This window comes from Schistocerca gregaria, chromosome 2 (assembly GCF_023897955.1).
Source record: "Schistocerca gregaria isolate iqSchGreg1 chromosome 2, iqSchGreg1.2, whole genome shotgun sequence".
Classification (NCBI taxonomy): Eukaryota; Metazoa; Arthropoda; class Insecta; order Orthoptera; family Acrididae; genus Schistocerca; species Schistocerca gregaria.
The window spans coordinates 169112753-169132286 of record NC_064921.1 but is presented as its reverse complement, the minus strand read 5'-3'; the positions used below and the strand labels follow the sequence as shown (position 1 = coordinate 169132286).

The window sequence follows — 19534 nt, the reverse complement described above, 5'->3', positions numbered from 1 at the left end:
AGTGTCAAAAGCCTTCCAGAAATCCGGAAACACGGAATTGATCTGAAATCTCTTGTCAATAGTACTCAACACTTCATGTGAATAAAGAGCTAGTTGTGTTTCACGGGAACGAGATTTTCTAAATCCATGTTCACTCTGTGTCAGTAGATCGTTTTCTTCGAGGTAATTCATAATGCTGGAACACAATATGTGTTCTAAAATCCTGCTGCATATCGACGTTAACGATATGGGCCTGTAATTTAGTCGATTACTCCTACTACCTTTCCTAAATATTGGTGTGGCCTGTGCAACTTTCCAGTCTTTGGGTATGGATTTTTCGTCGAGCGAACGGTTGTACATGATTGTTAAGTATGGAACTAATGCATCAGCACATTCTGAAAGGAACCTAATTGGTATACAGTTTGGACCAGAAGACTAGCTTTTATTAAGTGATTTAAGTTGCTTCACTACTCTGCGGTCATTTACTTCTACGTTACTCATGTTGGTCGCTGTTCTCGATTCGAATTGTGGAATATTTACTTCGTCTTGTTTTGTGAAGGCGTTTCAGAAGGCTGTGTGTAGTAACTGTGCTTTGGCAGCACTGTCTTCGATAGTATCTCCATTGCTATCGCGCAGAGAAGGCATTGATTGTTTCTTGCCGCTAACGTACTTCACATACGACTAGAATTTCTTTGGAGTTTCTGCCAGGTTTCGAGACAAAGTTTCGTTGTGGAAACTGTTGTACGCATCTCGCATTGAAGTCCGCGCAATATTTCGAGCTTCTGTAAAAGATCGCCAATCTTGGGGATTTTGCGTCTGTTTAAATTTGGCATGTCTGTTTCGTTGTTTCTGCATAATTTCCTGTGCAGAACAATGACTAATCTGCATGTGGTTTGCTGCATCATCAAGAGTCACTCGCCTGGTATTAAGAATCAAGGCACGAAGTTGTTCAGTATTGGCATCAGTTATGGCTGTAGCTGGACACCCCACTTTTTCCTCATTCTTCACGGTCGTTCACTTTTGAACTCTTCAGCCCACTCGTAAACAGTGCTATCTTATTACTTTATGCAGGCCGTAGTGTTCCACAGACCTCTCAGCTAACGCCCAGAAAAATTATGCTACGCAGTTGGGGCCACGGGCACCTGTGGAGGTGGGGCTGCTTGGAATTCTTTGGTCTGCTCTATGGTGTTATCTTTTGTTTACTTACTGCAATTACACTTATTTTTTAAAGAAAAATACATGAATTTGGAAATAGCAAATAATAAATTTATGGCATAATTTTTGAAAATAAAAAGAAAACGGGAAAGAGTAGATCTAGATGTGCCCTCACGAACACCAATCGGGGAAAGGGACTTGTATTGAACTTCAAGTCTAGCGTCCCTGTGTCATGCTGCCCATTTTAGTTCATGTGGGAGCTACTAACTACTATTTAACAAAGCGCAGCACAGGGACGCTGGATTTGAAGTTCAATACCAAGTTCCGTTCCCCGGTTGGTGTTGGTGAAGGGACATCTACATCTACTCTTTCCTGTTTTCTTTTTGTTCTCGTCTTAAATTATGCCATAATTTCCTATTTTCAAATTCATGCGTGGTTCTTCAAAAAATAAGTGTAATTTCTGTAAGTAAATAAAAGAGCAGACAAAAGAATTCCGCGGAGCTCCACCTCCCCGTGGTGCTGCATGGGCAAGAGTGCCCGTGACTTCAACTGCGTTGCATGATTCTGCTGCGTGGTTGGTAGCCATGGGTACTGGCTAAAGGGGTCTGTGTGGAACACAACGGCCGGCATAAAGTAATAATTTAGCAGCATGAGGAAAAAAAATGCAGCGAAAACACTTCGCTGAGACAAAACATTTTTTCCTCAAGTCTTCTATGAATTGCTCCTTCAGAGCACCGAAATACATTACGGAACGCTGCTCGCGTATGGTACAAACCGAGAGTGGCGCGGTCATCTTTATCTCACAACGGAGCAAAACGGACTGAAGAAACAATTTTGCAACCTACCACAGGCGAAGACAGTGGTGCTGTCTAGCTGCTGGTGAGCGCAAAAAGCCGTCGAGGCAACTTAAACACAATTAGAACAAAAGTGCAGATTGTGATTGACTGACCTCTTAGGAAGTGTGAAAACGCATGGGTTATGATGTTTTTGGAGACCGAAAGTTTCTCGCACCGGTAGGAATTAACAAACATTCCGCAAACAGGGTACTCTGAAATTTTCAGGTCCCTTGTATTCTTAGATAGGCTCAGGATTTTCCTCAAGATGTGTCTTTCTCTTCCCGATTATATCCTTTTTATCCATAGCAAGGAATTCTGCGGCATATAAGGCCTCCGGTAGTATTACTGTGCAGTGATGACGTACCTTGGCATTAATTACTATGTCCGGCCCGGTAGCTGAGTGGTGAGGGTGACGGATTGCCGTCCTACGGGCCCGGGTTCGATTCCCGGCTGCGTTGGGGATTTTCTCCGCTCAGGGACTGTGTGTTGTGTTGTCTTCTTCATCATTTCATTCCCATCCGGCGCGCAGGTCGCCCAATGTGGCATCGAATATGATAAGACCCGCACCAAAGCGGCCGGACTGCCCCTAAGGAGCCTCCCGGCCAATGACGCCAAACGCTGATTTCATTTCAATTAATTAATACTACATTTTGTTTATTATTTCTCGTATGACTTAGATCATCATACCTATAAATTGATATCAGAATAAAGTCAACGTGGTTCAAAGGCACACGTACAATTTAACTACCAAACTTAGGTACAAATTAACATCCAAACACTGGATGTAATTAATCTCATTATCTCTTGCTCCAAGGAAATCTGTGAAGGTCCCCTTGCAGGCTCGGTCTGAACAGTCTTCCACAATGTGTCAGGTTATTTGCTTTTCGGCTTCACAGACACATTTTGGAACTATATCCTCTCCCTTTTACGGAGGGCGCCGGCACCTCTCCAATGGCCACTGCGTATTCGGTTCAGGGTCGTCAACACTTACGTGATTGGTTGAAACTAGGAGGCTTTTCTGTGATGGTGAAACTTTGACGGTGTGGCGAGGAGTGCCATTGCTAGTTTTATTTCCACACACTGTGAGCGTCAAAGTTAAGAGTTCATCAGTTCTTTAGCAGTGACTAGCATTGGTCTTCTTTGTTTCAGGTCAGCAATGTCATTACGCACGGTTAGCTGAGGGTTGTTCCTAATCTTCTTGTACTCTCTAATATGAGTCTTTTTAACGCATCATCTGCGGTGATGGTATGTCGTTGAAGGAGGGCAGCTATGCAGTAGCGGTGGAATTTATTGTGCCACTGATATGCCCTTAAGATCGTTTAGTAACGTGTCAAATCTTGTTCGTATGCGATCTGTTAATCCATACTGGGGCACATATACCGTCACCGAATAAACGGGTCCAAATGCTGATGTGCGAAGCATATTTGCTTTGCAGCCCCAAGAAGTCACTTCCCATCCCGTTCCACTCGCAACCAGAGCGAGGGAAAAACGAACGTCAATATGCCTCCGCAGAGGGCCTAATTTATATTATCTTATCTTCGCGGTCCTTACGCGAAATGTGCGTTGGCGGCAGTGGAATCATTCTGCAGTTAGCTTTAGATGCCGGTTCTCTAAATTTCCTCAGTAGCGTTCCTCGAAAAGAACGATTTCTTCCCTCCAGGGATTTCCATTCGACTTCCCGAAGCATATCCGTAATACTATCTACCGGTAAGAAATCTAGCAGACCGTCTCTGAATTGCTTCGATTCCTTTAATACGACCTAGTGGGATCCCAAAAACTCCAGCAGTATTCAAGAATGAGTCGCACAAGTGTTCTATATGTGATCTCCTTTACAGATGAAGCACGCTCTCTTTTTGTCAGGTGCTCATTGTAAGATCACGTCCTATTCAGCAGGACTTCTAGATATTAAAGGTTACTATTCACGTTAGACGCGGTGTTGATGACGACACAGAGTTTCAAGGATGACGGGCAAGAGTAGACGTACAAATTTGAGATAGTGAACAGTGGTACTGAAATGTGTGAGCGGAATTATTGTTGGGTTATGAAAAAGATAAAATCAAAGGTCAATAATAATTTTATTTATTTGAATGGCTTGTAAAACCTGTTCCGTTCACATGTTTTTTTTATTTTTTATTTTTTTTTTTTTTCGTCGTCAGTCTACTACTGACTGGTTTGCTGCGGCCCGCCACGAATTCCTTTCCTGTGCTAACCTCTTCATCTCAGAGTAGCACTTGCAAACTACGTCCTCAATTATTTGTTTGACGTATTCCAATCTCTGTCTTCCTCTACAGTTTTTGCCCTCTACAGCTCCCTCTACTACCATGGAAGTCTTAGCAGATGTCCTATCATCCTGTCCCTTCTCCTTATCAGTGTTTTCCACATATTCCTATCCTCTCCGATTCTGCGTAGAACCTCCTCATTCCTTACCTTATCAGTCCACCTAATTTTCAACATTCGTCTATAGCACCACAACTCAAATGCTTCGATTCTCTTCTGTTCCGGTTTTCCCACAGTCCATGTTTTACTACTATACAATGCTGTACTCCAGACGTACATCCTCAGAAATTTCTTCCTAAAATTAAGGCCGGTATTTGATATTAGTAGACTTCTCTTGGCCAGAAACGCCTTTTTTGCCATACCGAGTCTGCTTTTGATGTCCTCCTTGCTCCGTCCGTCATTGGTTATTTTACTGCCTAGGTAGCAGAATTCCTTAACTTCATTGACTTCGTGACCATCAATCCTGATGTTAAGTTTCTCGCTGTTCTCATTTCTACTACTTCTCATTACCTTCGTCTTTCTCCGATTTACTCTCAAACCATACTGTGTACTCATTAGACTGTTCATTCCGTTCAGCAGATCATTTAATTCTTCTTCACTTTCACTCAGGATAGCAATGTCATCAGCGAATCGTATTATTGATATCCTTTCACCTTGTATTTTAATTCCACTCCTGAACCTTTCTTTTATTTCCATCATTGCTTCCTCGATGTACAGATTGAAGAGTAGGGGCGAAAGGGTTACAGCCTTGTCTTACACCCTTCTTAATACGAGCACTTCGTTCTTGATCGTCCACTCTTATTATTCCCTCTTGGTTGTTGTACATATTGTATATGACCCGTCTCTCCCTATAGCTTACCCCTACTTTTTTTCAGAATCTCGAACAGCTTGCACCATTTTATATTTTCGAACGCTTTTTCCAGATCGACAAATCCTATGAACGTGTCTTGATTTTTCTTTAGCCTTGCTGCCATTATTAGCCGTAACGTCAGAATTGCCTCTCTCGTGCCTTTACTTTCCCTAAAGCCAAACTAATCGTCACCTAGCGCATTCTCAATTTTCTTTTCCATTTTTCTGTATATTATTCTTGTAAGCAGCTTCGATGCATGAGCTGTTAAGCTGATTGTGCGATAATTCTCGCACTTGTCAACTCTTGCCGTCTTCGGAATTGTGTGGATGATGCTTTTCCGAAAGTCAGATGGTATGTCGTCAGACTCATATATTCTACACACCAACGTGAATAGTCGTTTTGTTGCCACTTCCCCTAATGATTTTAGAAATTCTGATGGAGTGTTATCTATCCCTTCTGCCTTATTTGACCGTAAGTCCTCCAAAGCTCTTTTAAATTCCGATTCTAATACTGGATCCCCTATCTCTCCTAAATCGACTCCTGTTTCTTCTTCTATCACATCAGACAAATCTTCACCCTCATAGAGGCTTTCAATGTATTCTTTCCACCTATCTGCTTTCTCCTCTGCATTTAACAGTGGAATTCCCGTCGCACTCTTAATGTTACCACCGTTGCTTTTAATGTCACCAAAGGTTGTTTTGACTTTCCTGTATGCTGAGTCTGTCCTTCCGACAATCATATCGTTTTCGATGTCTTCACATTTTTCCTGCAGCCATGTCGTCTTAGCTTCCCTGCACTTCCTGTTTATTTCATTCCTCAGCGACTTGTATTTCTGTATTCCTGATTTTCCCGGAACAAGTTTGTACTTCCTCCTATCATTAGTCAACTGAAGTATTTCTTCTGGTTTCTTCGCAGCTACCTTCTTTGTACCTATGTTTTCCTTCCCAACTTCTGTGATGGCCCTTTTTAGATATGTCCATTCCTCTTCAACTGTACTGGCTACTGCGCTGTTCCTTATTGCTGTATCTATAGCGTTAGATAACTTCAAACGTATCTCGTCATTCCTTAGAACTTCCGTATGCCACTTCTTAGCTTATTGATTCTTCCTGACTAATGTCTTGAACTTCAGCCTACTCTTCCTCACTACTATATTGTGATCTGAGTCTATATCTGCTCCTGGGTACGCCTTACAATCCAATATCTGATTTCGGGATCTCTGTCTGACCATGATGTAATCTAATTGAAATCTTCTCGTATCTCCCGGCCTTTTCCAAGTATACCTCCTCCTTTTGTGATTCTTGAACAGGGTATTCGCTATTACTAGCTGAAACTTGTTACAGAACTCAATTAGTCTTTCTCCTCTTTCATTCCTTGTCCCAAGCCCATGTTCTCCTGTAACCTTTTCTTCTACTCCTTCCCCTACAACTGCATTCCAGTCGCCCATGACTATTAGATTTTCGTCCCCCTTTACATATTGCATTACCCTTTAAATATCCTCATACACTTTCTCTATCTGTTCATCTTCAGCTTGCGACGTTGGCATGTATAACTGAACTATCGTTGTCGGTGTTGGTCTGCTGTCGATTCTGATTAGAACAACCCGGTCACTGAACTGTTCACAGTAACACACCCTCTGCCCTACCTTCCTATTCATAACGAATCCTACACCTGTTATACCATTTTCTGCTGCTGTTGATATTACCCGATAGTCATCTGACCAGAAATCCTTGTCTTCCTTCCACTTCACTTCACTGACCCCTACTATATCTAGATTGAGCCTTTGCATTTCCCTTTTCAGATTTTCTAGTTTCTCTACCACGTTCAAGCTTCTGACATTCCACGCCCCGATTCGTACAACGTTATCCTTTCGTTGATTATTCAATCTTTTTCTCATGGTAACCACCCCCTTGGCAGTCCCCTCCCGGAGATCCGAATGGGGGATTATTCCGGAATCTTTTGCCAATGGAGACATCATCATGACACTTCTTCAACTACAGGCCACATGTTCTGTGGATACACGTTAACTCGATCCCAGCGGGAGAAGTGAAGGGAATAAGAAAAAATGACCAAGAAACGGAATCATGTATTGCTGTCCATCGTTCGCTGAACGCTTGCTGCAGTTGAAAAGTGAGTAAAATGTGTAACGTAAACTGGAGGTTTATCATACTAGAAATATATTCGTGGACAAAAATTAAGTCGAATATATGCCGTCAACGTGGGGAGTACGTATGTCTCTCAGGCAGTGTGCAATGGTGCATTTATGCGAGGAGGAAGCAGACAGTGGGCTGTGGATCCCACAAGTTTATGCCCACTTACAATCTCACTGCAGAACTTTATTGGTGATTCTTCATCTGTGTAACGTGAGAATTCTAGCGTCTAATAAATTATGACCACAGTAGTACAAACGCAGTCACGCGAATATCGACCATACTGTTCTGCAGAGCCCATTGACGCAACGCGACACGAGGTCTAAAGTCAGCAGTCAGCATTCTGTGTATGGTAGATATACTACCGCCTCAGCTCAATAGATCGAGTGCTGACTGGAAACTTCTCATCTACTCGCGCGATCACAGCTTATTCCAACTCGGGTATCTGTTCCCTCAGCCGATGGAACTGTCTTGGAAACAACGTGTGCCTAAGGTGTCTCCATCGTGTGTCCCAATACAACCTTCCATCTTCCCTACAGTTCCCATTTGCTTTTTCGTACACGAAAATCACATCCGCTAATTCCGTAATCGTGTACGTCACTAATTTAAAAAATTATTCAAGAAGTGTTGAATTTGTGTCTTTTATTACAGTCTGTGATCACAAAATTGGCCTGAGACTATCGATTCCAGTCAGTGGTGATCATCTTCTGCTTCAGACGTGTCGTAATATAGTCTAGTAAAGCTGTATCAGATGAAGTGAGCTGGTCACGGAACAGGACCGCCTCATCTGGTTTTACTGTGTGAGGGTATGTTTTAAACGGATCTGAGGAGAACAACATTGATCGAAATCTGTAGTCTGAGGGCAATTTTTGTAATCACAAACTGGAATAAAAGAAACAAATTCTACACTGCACTAGGGCTGATTCACTTTTCACTTGAAGTTGTAAGACGGACTAATCTTGTAGGCCTTGTAGGATTGACCAAGTCACTGTGCACATAACGCCACCTCGAGTGCGTTAGGCGAGTTCAAAGCGTACACCGCTGATGGCATATAGTTTACCTTACAATGTTAGCAGATACACATACACAGTGAAAGATAATTAATAGTGAAAACTGGCAAGTGTAGAAGTGTACGATAATAGAAGCAAAACCGTTCTATTATACTCCGATAGGCAAGCGAACCGTCTGAGGGATGACTGCGAATGTGTAGTTATAAGTTGCTACCTACGTCACTATCATTTGTTGTCCTATTTAGTACAAAAGTATTTGAAAAATAAACTTTTCGGTTAAGACACCATTTAATTGGGCTCATATTACATCTCTGTCCCATGGCAACAGATAATCATTTTGCTGCTGATATAAGCCGACGTCGAGCGCGCCAGTAAGGTCCAAGATGGAGGTCGACGACGGCCTGTACCTTGGCCTCCAAGATAACCTGACCTCTAACCTCTGTTTTTTTTTGTTTTTTTTTTGTCTGGGTTTATTTCTAAAGTGAGGTGTACAGCACTTCCGTTGATAATGTTGGAGGGCTGGTAAAACGAATTGTACAAACACTTAGAGATTATCCTGACATCTGGAACACTTCCTTTGACAGATACGAGTGTACAGGAAATTGTAACTCGTCACATGCAGCAGTATTGATTTCTTGTTCACGTAGGACATGGATAAAATTTGAGCTCTATTTCATGGGAACTTAATCGAACAGTTTAAATTTCAAATACGGTTTGTACTAAACAGAATAGTGCTTTATACTGAAGTGAGTGGCAGCTTGTAACCAGTTACTCGGACTCATCTCCACTGGGATCTTTTTGCTTGTATTACACATACTTTCATCCGTGTCAGATTTTGCTAGGGTCATTCCATGTCAAACTGCCTAATTTCGGAACATTTTCCTGCTCATCCATGACGGATTTCGAGGAATTTTATGCAAATATTCGCACATGTCCCCAGTGAACACTAATTAAGTTTAATGTTCGTCGAAGCAATATTGGTCGAGTTATGCAGTGGTCACATAGAAAAAAATGCATGCTGATCATGAAACTTAATATGCTATAGCTCGGCAGTACGAGCATGTGGAATAAAAAAATTATTCACCTACTGTTTTCCACTAATCTACAAATTCGTCGAAGAGGTGATGATTTTTGTGAAAAGTTAAAAAAGGGTATATTCGACATCTCTTTTACAGATACCGTTTTCTCTTAAAGCTTCAAAATCAGTCTCATTCGGAACAAAATGTCTCACTCCCTCCCTCCCCCCCTTCCCCAGAATTTTCAATATGGGCTAACAATGCTACATAAATTGAAGCAAAGTAGCCAGAAAAATCGCGCTGCGAAGAAAGTTTTAACTTGAGGTTCTTATATCTCGTTGATTAAAGGCATTATAAACTTGAAACTTGGGACACAACGACTTAGTAACATAAGATTTTCCATTATAAAATGTCATTTGTGTACTGCTCTCCAAATTTCTACAAAATCCAGGAAATATACTGTGGCCTCAAGGAGCAGCCAGTAGAAAATGAGGGGGTGTGTGTTTGGAAGAGGAGGGAGTGTGGGTGGTTGAGGGAGACGAAGGCTCGAGTACAGAGATGAAAAGAGCTGCACTGGATATACGAGCGTGGAGTGCTGCATCAAACCAGTCTTCGGACTGAAGCATTACAACAACGTATTTCACAAAATCTTAAAAATTCGACCTCATGCAAAGGTTTACCTGCCGACAGTCTACCAACGAAGCTTACGCGGATGTAAAGTATAGGGGAGGGGGGACTGGGAGCCGTTGATTGTGGTGGTACGCTAAGAAGCTTAGGAGAAAAGGTAAGTTGGCTTGTGCTGCGTAGATACAGAAAAAGCCAAACTGGAAAGACTGGGAGTTAAATACGGCTTCCTACGATTATGAACCCCTTTTTACAACTGTTGTCTCCCGTTCTGCGCTTTGGCATCTTTGTTGGGATCTGATTGTGTTACCTTTTTCGCTTACAGTTCTCAGCGAACGCACCTGAATGGGTCTTGTTTTTCGTTTAAAATTTAACGCAAAGGCAAAGTAAGAATAAAAACAAAAGAAGATACAGTGATAGGGATGAAATTTATCTGTAAACGTCATCAAAAAGTAGGCAACTAAGTGATATCATTAACACAATTTCGTGACTGACATTGGAATGTTACGTGTCCGACGATGTCGCGTATCCTGAAAATGATTGTTCGTTTGTTTCTTCGCTCAATCGGTTCCTTCCGCTGTATCAGACGTCGGTCCTAGTTCGTGGACTGGCCCTGCTAAGTGACGTAATTACCACATGCTGTGATATGATCTGGCGACTAGTGGCTGCGGGATACGAACGAGGCGCAGGAGAGAGGACAAGCTGTGAGTAAACTCGTGGTAGCGTTCCTCTCAAGAGACTTCATTCACAGAACAAAACCTCTAGAGAACAAAAGCAGTATACTCATCCTGAATGCAAGGCAGAGCCTCAACTGATGTTTACTTTCCACGACGAAGAGGCAGCTAAGGAAGTTTACACTCCTGGAAATGGAAAAAAGAACACATTGACACCAGTGTGTCAGACCCACCATACTTGCTCCGGACACTGCGAGAGGGCTGTACAAGCAATGATCACACGAACGGCACAGCGGACACACCAGGAACCGCGGTGTTGGCCGTCGAATGGCGCTAGCTGCGCAGCATTTGTGCACCGCCGCCGTCAGTGTCAGCCAGTTTGCCGTGGCATACGGAGCTCCATCGCAGTCTTTAACACTGGTAGCATGCCGCGACAGCGTGGACGTGAACTGTATGTGCAGTTGACGGACTTCGAGCGAGGGCGTATAGTGGGCATGCGGGAGGCCGGGTGGACGTACCGCCGAATTGCTCAACACGTGGGGCGTGAGGTCTCTACATTACATCGATGTTGTCGTCAGTGGTCGGTGGAAGGTGCACGTACCCGTCGACCTGGGACCGGACCGCAGCGACGCACGGATGCACGCCAAGACCGTAGGATCCTACGCAGTGCCGTAGGGGACCGCACCGCCACTTCCCAGCAAATTAGGGACACTGTTGCCCCTGGGGTATCGGCGAGGACCATTCGCAACCGTCTCCATGAAGCTGGGCTACGGTCCCGCACACCGTTAGGCCGTCTTCCGCTCACGCCCCTACATCGTGCAGCCTGTCTCCAGTGGTGTCGCGACAGGCGTGAATGGAGGGACGAATGGAGACGTGTCGTCTTCAGCGATGAGAGTCGCTTCTGCCATGGTGCCAATGATGGTCGTATGCGTGTTTGGCGCCGTGTAGGTGAGCGCCACTATCAGGACTGCATACGACAGAGGCACACAGGGCCAACACCCGGCATCATGATGTGGGGAGCGATCTCCTACACTGGCCGTACACCTCTGGTGATCGTCGAGGGGACACTGAATAGTGCACGGTACATCCAAACCGTCATCGAACCCATCGTTCTACCATTCCTAGACCGGCAAGGGAACTTGCTGTTCCAACAGGACAATGCACGTCCGCATGTATGCCGTGCCACCCAACATGCTCTAGAAGGTGTAATTCAACTACCCTGGCCAGCAAGATCTCCGGATCTGTCCCCCATTGAGCATGTTTGGGACTGGATGAAGCGTCGTCCCACGCGGTCTGCACGTCCAGCACGAACGCTGGTCCAACTGAGCGCCAGGTGGAAATGGCATGGCAAGCCGTTCCACAGGACTACATCCAGCATCTTTACGATCGTCTCCATGGGAGAATAGCAGCCTGCATTGCTGCGAAAGGTGGATATACACTGTACTAGTGCCGACATTGTGCATGCTCTGATGACTGTGTCTATGTGCCTGTGGTTCTGTCAGTGTGATCATGTGATGTATCTGACCCCAGGAATGTGTCAATAAAGTTTCCCCTTCCTGGGACAATGAATTCACGGTGTTCTTATTTCAATTTCCAGGAGTGTACTTCCAGGACGGGAATAAATCTGCAAGGGAGAGGTTGGCAAGAGACATACATCTTCTTATCTAAGAAACGTGACGTGATTAATGAAATGGACCACTACTTTGGAATAGTATGCTGACGCTAAAAATTGCAGCACCTGGATGAAGTTGGTAGGCGTATTTCTACATCTGAAGGATAGTGTCTATACAGATTTCGCGCCAGTCACATGAAAGTGACTCTATTAGCGCTACAATGAGGATTCAAAGCAGACTCTCTTTAAATATACGCTGTAACGGTCGTGGGCGTTAGTTACATTTGAGATTGAACGTGATGAGTTGATGTTTGACAAGAATGCCTTTATCGCGACAACGATGCCAGTGTCAACATCTCTCTGAGTTTGAACGAGGTCGTATAATAGGCCTACGAGAAGCTGGATGTACCTTCTACGATGTTGCGGTGAAGACCTGGCAGGAGTGCAGCCACTGTAAATGATCGCTGGCAGCGGTGGCCACGGGAATGTCCGGTGGCGAGACGAGCAGGCTCGCCTATCGTATTGCATCTGCAGTAGCAATGTGAGCAGCAGTTGGTACCACAGTGACACAGCGACGTGTTGCAAATCGGTTACGACAAGGATAGCTCCGAAGCAGACGTCCTATATCGTGCATTCCACTGACCACAAAACCATCGCTATTTGTGACTTCAGTTGTGTCAAGTGAGAGCTCATTAGAGGGCATGGTGGAGGCCTGTTGTGTTTTCTGATAAAAGCTGGTTGTGCTTCGGTGCCAGTGATGGCCGTGTTTTGGTTATAAGGAGGTCAGTTGGAAGCCTGCAACCAACCTGCATGCCAGACACACTTGATCTAATGCTTGAGTTCGCTCTGGGGTAAGAGTTCGTATGGCAGCAAGGGCACTCTCGGAGTTATCCCACGCACCCTGAGTGCAAATTTGTACGTCAGTCCAGTGATTCGACCTGTTGTGATGCCATTCATGAACAGTATTCCGGGGTGTGTTTTCCAACAGGATAACGCTCGTCCACATACGCCTTTCCTAACTCAACATGCTCTACAGAGTGTCGGAATGTTGCCTTGGCCTGCTCGATCATCAGATCTGTGTCCAGTCATCACACATGCGACATAATCGGACGACAACTCCAGCGTCCTCTTCAAACAGCATTAAGTGTCCCTGTATTGTCTGACCAAGTGCAACAGGCATGGAACTCCATACCATAAAGTGACATCCAGTACCTGAACAACAGAATGCTTGCTCGTTTCCATACTTGCATTTAACATTCTGGCTGTCATACGTGGTATTAATGTACCAGCATTTCACATTTGCAGTAGCTTATCTAACGTTACATTAACCAGTGATCTTGCAAAGCCAATCACTTAAATATGTTACATGGACAAACGTATTCCCGAAATGTCATTAGTAGTACTCCGTCTTCAGACCACAAGTGGCCCATCGGGACCATCCGACCGCCGTGTCATCCTCAAGTGAGGATGCGCATAGGAGGGGCGTCAGCACACCGCTCTCTCGGTCGTTATGATGGTTTTCTTTGACCGCTGCCGCTCCTCAATTGGCATCACGAGGCTGAGTGCACCCGAAAAATGGCAACAGTGCATGGCGGCCTGGATGGTCACCCATCCAAGTGCCGGCCACGCCCGACAGCGTTTAACTTCGGTGATCTCACGGGAACCGGTGTATCCACTGCGGCAAGGCCGTTGCCGGAAATGTCATTACTGTACATTAATTATCTTTCGGCGTTGCGTTTTTTCCCCGTCAGTGTTTATGTGTTATCGACAAAGAAAGCGGAGGAGAAAGAGACGACGAGTAATATAAAAGAGGGAATCGAGTTGCTAAACAACAGTACAGGATGTTGCACAACACTAGCGGAAATAAAAGATTTTCTCTGTGTGGGCTTAAATTCGGTGGGAGTAAGAGTGACGTCAGAAACTATTTGCGCCAAATAAAATCTTCAATAGAAATACTCCATTGAATTTAAATACTCGTACTTTAAATATGGTAGCACTGTATGAACTGAATACGAAGACAGTAGGACTCCAGAGATAGACAACTGAAAGCATTTAACATCTCACGTAGCGGAAGTGTGTTAACAATTAAATATCAAGATACAGAAGTGGCCCATCTGAAGTAGTAATCTGGGAGAAGTCAAGAGGAAACCCGTATGAGAAAGGGAATAGGTTAGTGGAATTTCCTCTGAGGCATCCAGGAAACTGTGGACTATACCACATACAGAAGCGTTAAGAATAGGGCAAGGTCAGAAATGAAGTGAAATTTAAGAAAGCACCTGCCAGGTTAGCCGAGGCCGCTAATGTGCTGCTTCCTGGACTGCGGTAGGCGCGCTGGCCCCGGATGGAATCCGTCCGGCGGGTTAACGACGTGGGCCGGTGTGTCAGTGATGTGGTTTTTAGGCGGTTTTCCACATCCCGCTAGATGAATACCTGGCTGGTCTAACACATCCCGCCTCAGTTACACGACACGCAGACATTTGTAACACTTCCGCACTATTTCATGGTTTACACTAGACGCAGACAGCTGAGGTACACTGATTTGGTCCTGGGGGTTATGGGGTGGCAGCAGGAAGGGCATCCTGCCACCCCTTTCCATTAACCTTGCCAATTCCGTTATAACCACGCCGACCCTGTGACCATTGCGGGACAAAGGTGCAAGTGAAAGAAAGTAAGAAAGAAAGAAAGATTAGCTGTCACTACACATAATCGTAGCGAGAGTTGGGTGACTACGAAGAATGCGATTATATTGCTTCATAACGCAAAATTTAAAAATTAAAGAGAGATAATAGGATACAGAGGAGAGAATAAGAGATTTAACGACAATATAAAAGTAAACTAAATCTGGAGGACGTAAATGTAGTAGAACAAGGTCGTAAGAAGAAAATGAGCCAACACGATGAATTAATGGAAGATTCCAGACCAGGATATAATCTGTCATTATCGATCAGCTGCAAGAAAGCATTTAGGAAGACGATACAACGGTGATGGAAATGCTGTGGACTCGAAACAGGCAAGTACCTGAAGCATCAAGTGATGGAGAAGAAGTAGTAATATAAGGCGTATGAGACGATGGCTAGTGTTATAACTTATAGGATGTTCAGTTCTCATTATATCCACTTCATTATCAATGAAGAAGTTCTCACTTCAGCGATAGATGTGCCCCTGACACAATTTATGTATTTATTTTTATTTTTCAATGGTTGGCGTACGACGCACCAATTCCACTGTATGGCAGTATAAAGCACCTCTCTGCTACCATATGTCATACTTCACTATGTTAATTTTATTTATCAATTATAAATGATTATTGAATGCTTGGGCTTGTTTTGTTTGTTGTGGAAGAGTATATATTGCTGCCAAGCACGATTATCGTTTCTCTGTTTTCTGCAAGATGCATTTTGGGAAGTTAGTTCAATTATCAAGACGATTTTTGAACGCTGGTGCTTTGCCTGGAATGCAGGGAGTTCAGAAATTCCCGTTACAAACTTCTAGGACTTCTTGAGGGGAGTGAGTACATAATATTTTGAATGGGAACTCATGTCCGCAAACGTACCGTTTCCGTTCTACGACGGTTTCAATTCAGATGTTTAACTGATCCACTTCTGCTTGAGTAACTGAAATAAGTGTAACGCACTACAATTATCACGCAACAATTCGAAAGGAAACGTAATGAAACATCCATTTATCACTTAAGCACATTTGTTTGTATTGACATTTAAACATTGTGTTTACATTATTCCAAAACAGTAAAGAACCCAGCATGCTGTGTGTACAGAACAGTACCGATGCATTACAACATCAGGTGACCATCTGACGTAGTACACGTCATCCTGCCTACCCTACTGCATACCAGGGTCAGCAACTCAGAGACTTTTCTCTTCCCATCAGCGGACGTGCGCGCGTCACACATCTGAAGTGAAACCGTCGTAGAACGGAAACGATACGTTTCCGCAGATCGGTTCCTAGTCAAAATATTGTGTACTCTCTCCCCTCCGCAAATCCTAAAAGTTTGTAATGAGAATTTCCGTGTACCCTGTATAAACATGCGCGATTTGAAATTACTGATTTCTTTTTCGGTATAGATACTGGTGAATTTGAAAATAACTTTCGTTTACGATTTCCTATTGTGTTCTTACGCAGAAATACACACATGTTATACGTCATTTACACAGCGGGCAGCCCATGTTACATGTTAAAAAGAGAAACATGCAATGACAAACTGTCACAAAGATAAGTTGCAAGTTGTAAACAGGGACGTGGTGCTACACTTCGTCATCACGGTGTATGTAGTTTTATTTAGTCCAGAGAGTATCCGTAAATATTCTACACCAACTGTACAAATGATGTATTCTGTGTGCGAGTTTTTGTATATAATGACAACAATGAATCCATATGCAAAGATTACTTCTAAATTCGCTCTTATTTTTTAGAGAAGGGTACATCAGTAACTACAAATTAGCGCATGTTTATACTATATTCGTTGGACTGTTGTTTGTAAACACGTGCCACGTCAGTGCGCTTGAAGAGAGCTGTGGCGGTGACGTGGCTCTGTTGTTCCCGCATAATGATTTGCAAAGATGGATAAAATCGAGATTCGAGCAGTGATTCAGTACTTCGTAAAGAAAGGTATGAAAGTACAGGACATTCATGCCGATTTCCAGAATACACTGGGGACTCTGCTCCTTCATATTCAACTGTTGCTAAGTGGACAAATGAATTTAAATTTGGTTGGGAGAGCTTAGATGATGATCCGCGCAATAGTCGGACAAGATGTGTCATTACTCCAGAAATCATTGCAAAAGTGCACAGTATGGTCATGACGGATGGCCGATTGAAAGTTGAAAGGTGGCTACACTGAGTCACAGCGAGATTGCGCAAAAGATTATTATTCCGCCGCCTCCACTGGCAGCAGTAGTTCAGATGTTGCCGTGGGCAGTACTTCTTGAGAGGATGTCGAGAGCAGTACTAGTTCAGAGGATGTCGAGTGCAGTTGTTGTTCTGTTGTGCGAGGGAGTAGATGCTGTTCGGTTTGTGTAATGTATAGATGGAAGATGTTGCAACGATGGCAGGTTCAAATGGCTCTGAGCACTATGCGACTTAACTTCTGAGGACATCAGTCGCCTAGAACTAATTAAACCTATCTAACCTAAGGACATCACACGCATCCATGCCCGAGGCAGGATTCGAACCTGCGACCGTACGGTCGCTCGGTTCCAGACTGTGGCGCCTAGAACCGTATGGCCACTCCGGCCAGCTGCGGCAGTTCACGCAAGGAAAACAACACAGCTAAAAATGTAACAACATAAGAAAAACGACCTTAATAATGGAAATTATTTTCTGAAATGCAGCCTGCAGAAAGTGAAGAAATGAAAATCTTGACTGGTTGCAGCGAATTTTAACTTAATAACAAGCAAAACGTTGTCATGTGTTATTGCATAAAATAAAACTGATTTGGAACATATCCATGCAAATGCGTAAGAAGCATGACTCGTAACCTACAAATAGTGACTTTTGAATTACAGAACACAATACATTCTAACTAAGGCTCCAGTATCAGTGCTTAAAACATTTATTGATTATTACGACAGCTGTTTCGGAATATTTCCATTTTCAAGTATGTTTACGTTGTCCTATTTATATATGTATATACAGGGTGTTACAAAAAGGTACGGCCAAACTTTCAGGAAACATTCCTCACACACAAAGAAAGAAAATATGTTCTGTGGACATGTGTCCGGAAACGCTTACTTTCCATGCTAGAGCTCATTTTATTACTTCTCTTTAAATCACATTAATCATGGAGTGGAAACACACAGCAACAGAACGTACCAGCGTGACTTAAAACGCTTTGTTACAGGAAATATTCAAAATGTCCTCCGTTAGCGAGGATACATGCATCCACCCTCCGTCGCATGGAGTCCCTGATGCGCTGATGCAGCCCTGGAGAATGGCGTATTGTATCACAGACGTCCACAATACGAGCACGAAGAGTCTCTACATTTGGTACCGGGGTTGTGTGTACAAGAGCTTTCAAATGCCCCCAAAAATGAAAGTCAAGAGCGTTGAGGTCAGGAGAGCGTGGAGGCCATGGAATTGGTCCTCCTCTACCAATCAATCAGTCACCGAATCTGTTGTTGAGAAGCGTGCGAACACTTCGGCTGAAATGTGCAGGAGCTCCATCGTGCATGAACCACATGTTCTGTCGTACTTGTAAAGGCACATGTTCTAGCAGCACAGGTAGAGAATCCCGTATGAAATCATGGCGGTGAATCGAGGAAGTGCAGTACATACTGACGAAACTAAAATGAGCTCTAACATGGAAATTAAGCGTTTCCGGACACATGTCCATATAACATCTTTTCTTTATTTGTGTGTGAGAAATGTTTCCTGAAAGTTTGGCAATACCTTTTTGTAACAACCTGTATACTATTTACATAGACCATGTAATTATAAAACATGTATGGTGTAAATTGTCAAAAAATTGCAGGAATGATCTACACCATTGTATCAAAATATTACGCCACACTGCATAAAACAGCACAAAATCGACATGAAATATTTATTTTAGAATTTCACGTGAAATATGAGAACAATAAAGAGATACAGCCACACTAGATGTTATACATACGTGTTTGAAAATGGAAATCTTCCGAAACAGCTGTCATAGTAATCAATAAATGTTTTAAGCAGTGATAGTGGAACCCTGCTTACATTGTCCTTTCAAGACATATATTTCAACACAAGGCCAATCATGGAGAAACTAATGGGAACACAATACGTTGTCCTGGACGACGATCTTAAAAAAAAAAGTTCAACAGTGTGTGAATTCCTAAGGGACCACACTGCTGAGGTCATCGGTCCCTAGACTTACACACTACTTAAACTAACTTAAACTAATCTGTGCTAAGAACAACACCCACACCCATGCCCGAGGGAGGACTCGAACCTCCGGTGGGAGGGACCGCGCAATCCGTGACATAACGCCTCAAACCGCGCGGCCACTCCGCGCGACACGGTGATCTTCATGAAAAACGAAGTTATCATCAGTAGTGCCACAGGGAAGTGTGATAGGACGGATCTTGTTCTCTGTGTACGACCGGAGAATACGAGCAGCAGTCCGCGACTGTTTGCAAATGACGCGGTAGCGTACGGCAAAGTGACTTCTTTGAGTGACTGCAAGAGGATGCAGAGTGACGTATGCACTATTTCTATTTCGAGTGGTGAATGGCAGCTTGTTATAAATGTGGGATAGTTTAAGTTAATGCAGGTAAATTAGACAAACAATCCTAAATGTTCTGATACAGAATTAATAATATCTTTATTGAAATAGTAAATATTCAGGCTTAACACTGCA

At 43.6% G+C, this 19534-nt stretch overlaps 1 protein-coding gene and 1 pseudogene across 1 annotated transcript in view; one reads left to right on the top strand and one right to left on the bottom strand.

The window, feature by feature from the left end:
- Positions 1-19534, top strand: part of LOC126336605 (globin-1) — a 272338-nt gene that overhangs the window by 23829 nt on the left and 228975 nt on the right. The gene's annotated exons all lie outside the window — the stretch shown is intronic.
- Positions 13757-13874, bottom strand: LOC126337292 (5S ribosomal RNA; annotated as a pseudogene).